Below are 6,447 nucleotides of genomic sequence, written 5' to 3' on the forward strand. Positions count from 1 at the left end.
AATGAATGAATGAATGAATGAATGAATGAATGAATTGTTTTAGCTTTCCAGCACCTTATGATATTCTTTAAGCTATAGGGTATATGACAAGTCATATAAGAAACACTCTGGAGCCTGTCCAACTGATATAGAGACCAAGTTAAGTTTTCTGCAGTCTTCAGCCTCCTTCCATTCTGGTAGCTGAAGCCCTGTGGCTGCTTGCCAGGCACTGCCACCTCCTCCTGGCCTCTCTCTTTGCTTTTGGGATTCACTAGATCCTAGCTTGCTCTCCTCCAAGGATTTTCCAGCTTGCCCACATGGCAGAGTCCCGGCTAAACTATCTTCACACTTCTTCCTGTCCTCCCTGTATTGAGGTCTCCCAAGCCCAGCAGCTGTGTTCCCGAAACTGACACCTCCCAGATCCTCTCTACCCCATTGAGACTCACCAAATCCCAGCCTGTACCTCAACAGGACTTCTCCAGGCACCACCAATGACCTGAAGATCCAGAGCTATGCCAGCTGCCTAATTGGATCCTCCAGTTGTCCCAAGGCAAGTCCACACTTTCAGAACTGTGATTCAAGCTCCTGGCAAAGGTCACTCAAGGCACCAAGACTATATTTGACAAACAGAAGAACTGGAATAGACTTTGGTTCCAAATACCAGATAAACAGAGAAAATCAATACTCAACCTTTAGGTGAATTAGCTCCCCCCAGAACATTATAAACATGGAAAAAAAGAAAGTTGGCATGAGCAAAAAGACAGATTCAAACAACAAACTAATTCAGATGCACCAATCTCAATATAGAAATAAAAATAATATATACACACTTGAGATAAGGAATTTAGAGGAATAGTCAAACAACTTGAAAGAGACAAAGTAATGAATGAAACAAGGGAATTAATCCAAGATGTGAAAATTGAGTTCAAATTGATGAAAAAAACTCAAACATAAGTGAGTCTAGAAATGAAAAACTAAATAAGCCAAAAAAAAAAACCTAATCAACAAAATAGATATTGTCAAAACAGTCAGGGATGGAAGACAAAGTAGAGAAATTGGAACACTTAACACCTCCCATAGGCATAAGAGAAGAATACCGTAGTGAAGGCATAGAAAATATCTTTATTAAAATCATAAAAAGTAAATTCCCAAACCCAGAGAAAGAAATGACCATCCAGGTACATGAGGCTTATGAAAAGACAAGACCAGAAATTAAATTTTCCTCAAGATATTATACTTAAAAGATTAAAAACCCAGTATTATTTTTTTAAAAGCCACAAAAGGGAAAAGTCAAGCCACTTATGAAGGTAGACTGATTGGAATAACATCCAATTATTTGACAGAAACCCTTAAAAGTAGAAGGACCTTGTTTTGGTTAGGATTTCTGTTGCTGTGATGAAACACCATGACCAAAAAGCAAGTTGGGGAGCAAAGGGTTTATTAGGCTTACACTTCAGCATTGCTGTTCATCACTGAAGAAAGTCAGGACAGGAACTCAAACAGGGCAGGATCCCAGAGACAGGAGCTGATGAGGAGGCCATAGAAGGGAGCTGCTTACTCGTTTGCTGCCCATGGCTTTTTCAGTCTGCCTTCTTATAGAACCCAGAACTAACAGCCTAGGGATGGCACCCCCTACCATGAGTTGGACCTTTCCCCATTGATCACTAAATGAGAAAATACCTTATAGCTGGATCTCATGGAGGCATTTCCCCAGGTGAGGCTCTGTAGATGAATTTCTAAACAGTCTTATTAAATAAGAAACACAGAGCCAAATACAGGGGTGCAATCAGAGCAATAGCCGCCAACTAACCATAGCCGTAGCTTCCCAAGAGAGCCTCTTCCTGTCTAACCTGCACCTTTATTACCTTCCTGTTCTGCCTGCTCATTAGCTCTAAGCCCAGACACATCACTTACTCGTCACTGCCTGTCTATACAGACCTCCGGGTCTCTATGGTTGGTACTGGGATTAGAGGTGTGTGTCACTGTGCCTGGCTGTGTCCTTGAACACACAGAGACTCTGCCTGCCATGTGATAGAACCAAGAGCATGTGCCGCCACCACCTGACCTCTGTTTATGGCTGGCTATGACCTCTGATCTCCAGGAAAACTCCATTTATTAACATACAAATAAAATATCACATTTCAGCACAAATAAAATATCACCACAGAGGCTCCTTTCTCTGATGACTCTAGCTTGTGTCAAGTTGACACACAAAACCCCCCCAGTATAGGCCTGAAAAGATATATTTCAACTTCTTTTTTTTTTTTTTTTTTTTTTTTTTTTTTTGGATTTTCGAGACAGGGTTTCTCTGTGTAGCTTTGCGCCTTTCCTGGAGCTCACTTGGTAGCCCAGGTTGGCCTCGAACTCACAGAGATCCACCTGGCTCTGCCTCCCGAGTGCTGGGATTAAAGGCGTGCGCCACCACCGCCCGGCTATATTTCAACTTCTTAAAGACCATAACTCTCAAACCAGACTATTTTGTTACACAGAGCAAAACTATCCACTAAAATTGAAGGATTTTTTTAAACTTTCATAATAAAAATAGATCAAAGAAATTTATGACTACAAGGCCAGTTCAACAAAGGATACCAGAAAGAACACTGAAGTCTGAAGAGAAGGATAAACATACCCAATAGGTTAAAAGGATCAAGTAAACAATCCTCAGACACATAATCAAAAGAGAGATCTGATAAATAGATACCATAAAATGACAGGAAATTATACACATCCTTCAATAAATCTTAATATTAATGATCTAAATTCCCCAACAAAAAGATGTAGACTAACAGACTGGATTAGAAAACAAGATCCCTCTTTTTGCTGCCTCCAAGAAACACACTTAACCATCAAGCATAGACATTACCTGGTAAAAGGATCAAAAATGGTATTCCAAACATAATGAAACTAAGAAACAAGCAGGTGTAGTTATTTTGATATCTGAAAAAATCATCTTCAAACTGAAATTAATCCAGAGAGATAAGGCAAGTCACTTAAGTCACATTAAACAAAAAATATACCAACAGGATATTACAATTCTAAACACTGATATAATAAACATAAAAGTCACAAAAATAAACACTATCAAATCTAAGACCACAGAATGACATCAACACAATGATGACAGCTGATTTCAATATCCCATTATCTCCAAAAGACAGACCATCCAGAAAAAAATCCAGAGAAACTCTAGAGTTGAATGACATCATAAACCAGATGAACCTAGCAGATATGTACAAAACAGTCTACCCAAACAATATAGAATGCAATTCTTTGCTGTAGCCATCTTTGTTGAGGACACCACAAGAAAACTCACAGAATCAATTAACCTGGGCTCATAGGGGCTCACAGAGACTGAACCAACAACCAGGGAGGCTGCATGGGACTGACCTAGGCACTCTGCATATATGTTACAGATGTGTAGCTTGGTCTTCTTGTGGAACTCCTAACAGTGGGAACAGGGACTGTCTCTGACTCTTTACTAGCTTTTGGGACCCTACTCCTCATACTGGGTTGCCTTGCCCAGTCTTAATACATGGGGTGGTGCTTAATGTTACTGCAACTTGATATGCCATGTTGTGTTGATACTCATGGGAGACCTGCCCTTTCCTAAACTAAAACAAAGGAGAAGTGGATTGGAGGTGGGAACAGAGTGGAGGGAGGGAGGAGGGACTGGGAGGAGAGGAGGGAGAGGAAACTGAGCCAGGATGTAAAATAAATAAATACATTTATTTATTTAAAAAATTGCAACAATACATAATATCTACTCTCCCCCATTATATTTAATATAGTACTTGAAGCACTTATTAGTTAGACCAATCAGATAAATGGGGTAAAAATGGAAAGGAAGGAGGCAAAGTATTCTTATTTTCAGATAATATCATTCTATACATAAAATGTGCTAAAGACTCCACCAGAAAACCCCTACAAAGTGATGAACACTTTAGCAAAGTAGCAGGATATACCATTAAGACAAAAAATTGATAGCCTTTTTATGTAGAAATGAAAAATACATCAAAAAAGAAATCAGAGAAATAACATCATTTACAATACCCTCAAAAATAACTTGGGGTAAAACTAACAAGGATGAGATCAACTTGTATAATAAAAACACTAAGATACTGAAAAAATAAATTGGAGAAGATATCATACCATACCAGAAGGTGGGATGACTTTCCATGAACATGGATTAGTAGGAGTAATATTGTAATATTATCAAAATTACCAACATATCAGAAACAATTTATATGTATCTAGGGCTGACTGTTTGGGATAGGATAACTTACCAGGGACCTTATCCCTGGTAATTTCCCTCTTGCAGCACCCATTAATTGCCCATACTTCATCTAGAAGAGGGGCCTTGTGAGATTTGCCCCATGCATATTAGGATGTCAACTGGTGTCATCATGCTGATATTGTTAGGTAACTGAATTTTCAGATTTCATGAATATATATATATATATATATATATATACATATTTATCAGGTGTCCTGAATGATATATATGATATATCATATATATATATATGATATCATATATATCCTATGATATATATGAATATATATATATATATATATATATATTTATCAGGTGCCCTGAATATATATATTTATCAGGTATCCTGGCCCTCTGGCTCTTACAATATTTCTGCTCCTGTTGGGGAATATTATTTTAAGGTGTGTTACTTTTGTTTATGTTGCATTTGTTTAACTCTGTGAAACTGTGTTACTTTGCCTATCTAAAACACATGACGGTCTAATAAAGAGCTGAATGGTCAATAGCAAGGCAGGAAAAAGGAGGGATGGGGCTGACAGGCAGAAAGAATATGTTGAAGGAGAAATCTGGAAGAGACAAGAAGTAGGCAGAGAAGGAGGAGGACACCAGGGGGCAGCCACCCAGCTATACAGCAAGCCACAGAGAAAGATTTACAGAAATAAGTGAATGGAAAAAGCCCAGAGGCAAAAGGTATATGGGATAATTTAAGTTAAGAAAAGCTGGCTAGAAACAAGCCAAGCTAGGGCTGGGCATTCATAATTATGAATAAGCCTCTGTGTGTGATTTATTTGGAAGCTGGGTGGTAGACCCCCCCCCCAAAGAGAAAAAGAGTCAAAGCAAACAACATGATCCTTCTGTAATGTTCTCTGAGCCTTAGCTGTAGAGATTATGTCATAGATGTATGAATTTGATGATGGGACTTTCATGATCACTTATTCTTTGTATTTTCACCAATTCTGTATTTCTGTAATAGTCTCCATCTGTTTTCTCCAAAATAAATCTCCTTTGATGAGGAATGAGTGTAGCTAAAAGTTTTCCTGTGTTCTGCTTGGTCCATGGTCAGAACAAATCTGGTGGTACACATGGCTCCCAGAGCCAGAGCTGGGGTTAAATGTACCACCACCATGTTGAAAAGCTGAGGTGGGAGGAGAAAGGGCTGAGTCAGGAGATGCCAGCCCACCGTCCAGGAAACAGCATGTAAGGGCACACAGGTAAAACCACGGGACCTGTGGTGAAATATAGATTAATAGAAATGGGTTAATTTAAGATATAAGAGCTAGTTAGCAAGAGACCTGCCATAGACCATACAGTTATAGATAATATAAGCCTTTGTATGTTTATTTGGGTCCAAGCAGCTGCAGAATCACAGGGCCATGGGAACTGGGCAGGACCAGGAAATTTTTCAGCTACAAATGAGAACCTATGGGTATGTCTCAGTTTGGGTTTTTATTGTTGTGAAGAGATGCCATGACCACAGCAACTCTTATAAAGAAATATTTAATTGGGATGGCTTGCTTACAGTTTCAGAGGTTCAGTCTATTATCATCATGATGGGGAGTATGGCAGTGTGCAGGAAGATGTGGTGCTGGAGCTGAGAGTGCTATATCTTGAAAGCAACAGGAAGTCAAATAAAAGTCACACTGAGGGAAGCTTAAGTAAAAAAGACCTCAAAGCCCACCCACCACAGTGACACACTTCCTCCAACAAGGCTACAATTCTTAACAGTCCCACTCCCTCTGGGGGACATTTCCTTTCAAGCCACCACATTCCACTCCCTAGCCCCCAAAGGCTTATAGCCATATCATAATGCAAAATAAATGCATTTATCCCAACCACAAAAGTCCCCATAGTCTATAACAGTCTCAAACTTGTTTCAAAGTCCAAATTCCAAAGTCTTTTCTGTGACTCAGGGCAATCTCTTAACTGTAATCCCCTGTAAAATTAAAATAAAAAAGCAGATCACATAATTCCAATCTATAACAGCACAGGATATACATTACCATTTTAAAATGTAGGAAACATAGCATAGTGAGGAAATACTGAACCTAAGCAAGACCAAAAACCAGCTGGGGAAACTCCAAATTCTGTATCTACATGTCTGATGTTAATGTGCTCTTCAGATCTCCAACTCTTTTCAGCTTTGTTGACAGCAACACACTTCTTTCTCTTGAGCTGGTTCCCCTCCCCATTAGCAA

At 39.2% G+C, this 6,447-nt stretch overlaps 1 long non-coding RNA gene across 1 annotated transcript in view; it reads right to left on the reverse strand.

Moving 5' to 3' along the window:
• LOC121825628 (uncharacterized) overlaps window positions 1-567 on the reverse strand; it is a 36,235-nt gene extending 35,668 nt beyond the window's left edge. The window contains exon 1 of the long non-coding RNA XR_006067931.2: window positions 426-567. This is a non-coding gene — a long non-coding RNA (uncharacterized LOC121825628). The remainder of the gene's footprint in view (window positions 1-425) is intronic.
• Window positions 568-6,447: the final 5,880 nt, after the last annotated feature.

The sequence above is a fragment of the Peromyscus maniculatus genome, chromosome X (genome assembly GCF_049852395.1).
Source record: "Peromyscus maniculatus bairdii isolate BWxNUB_F1_BW_parent chromosome X, HU_Pman_BW_mat_3.1, whole genome shotgun sequence".
Lineage (NCBI taxonomy): Eukaryota > Metazoa > Chordata > Mammalia > Rodentia > Cricetidae > Peromyscus > Peromyscus maniculatus.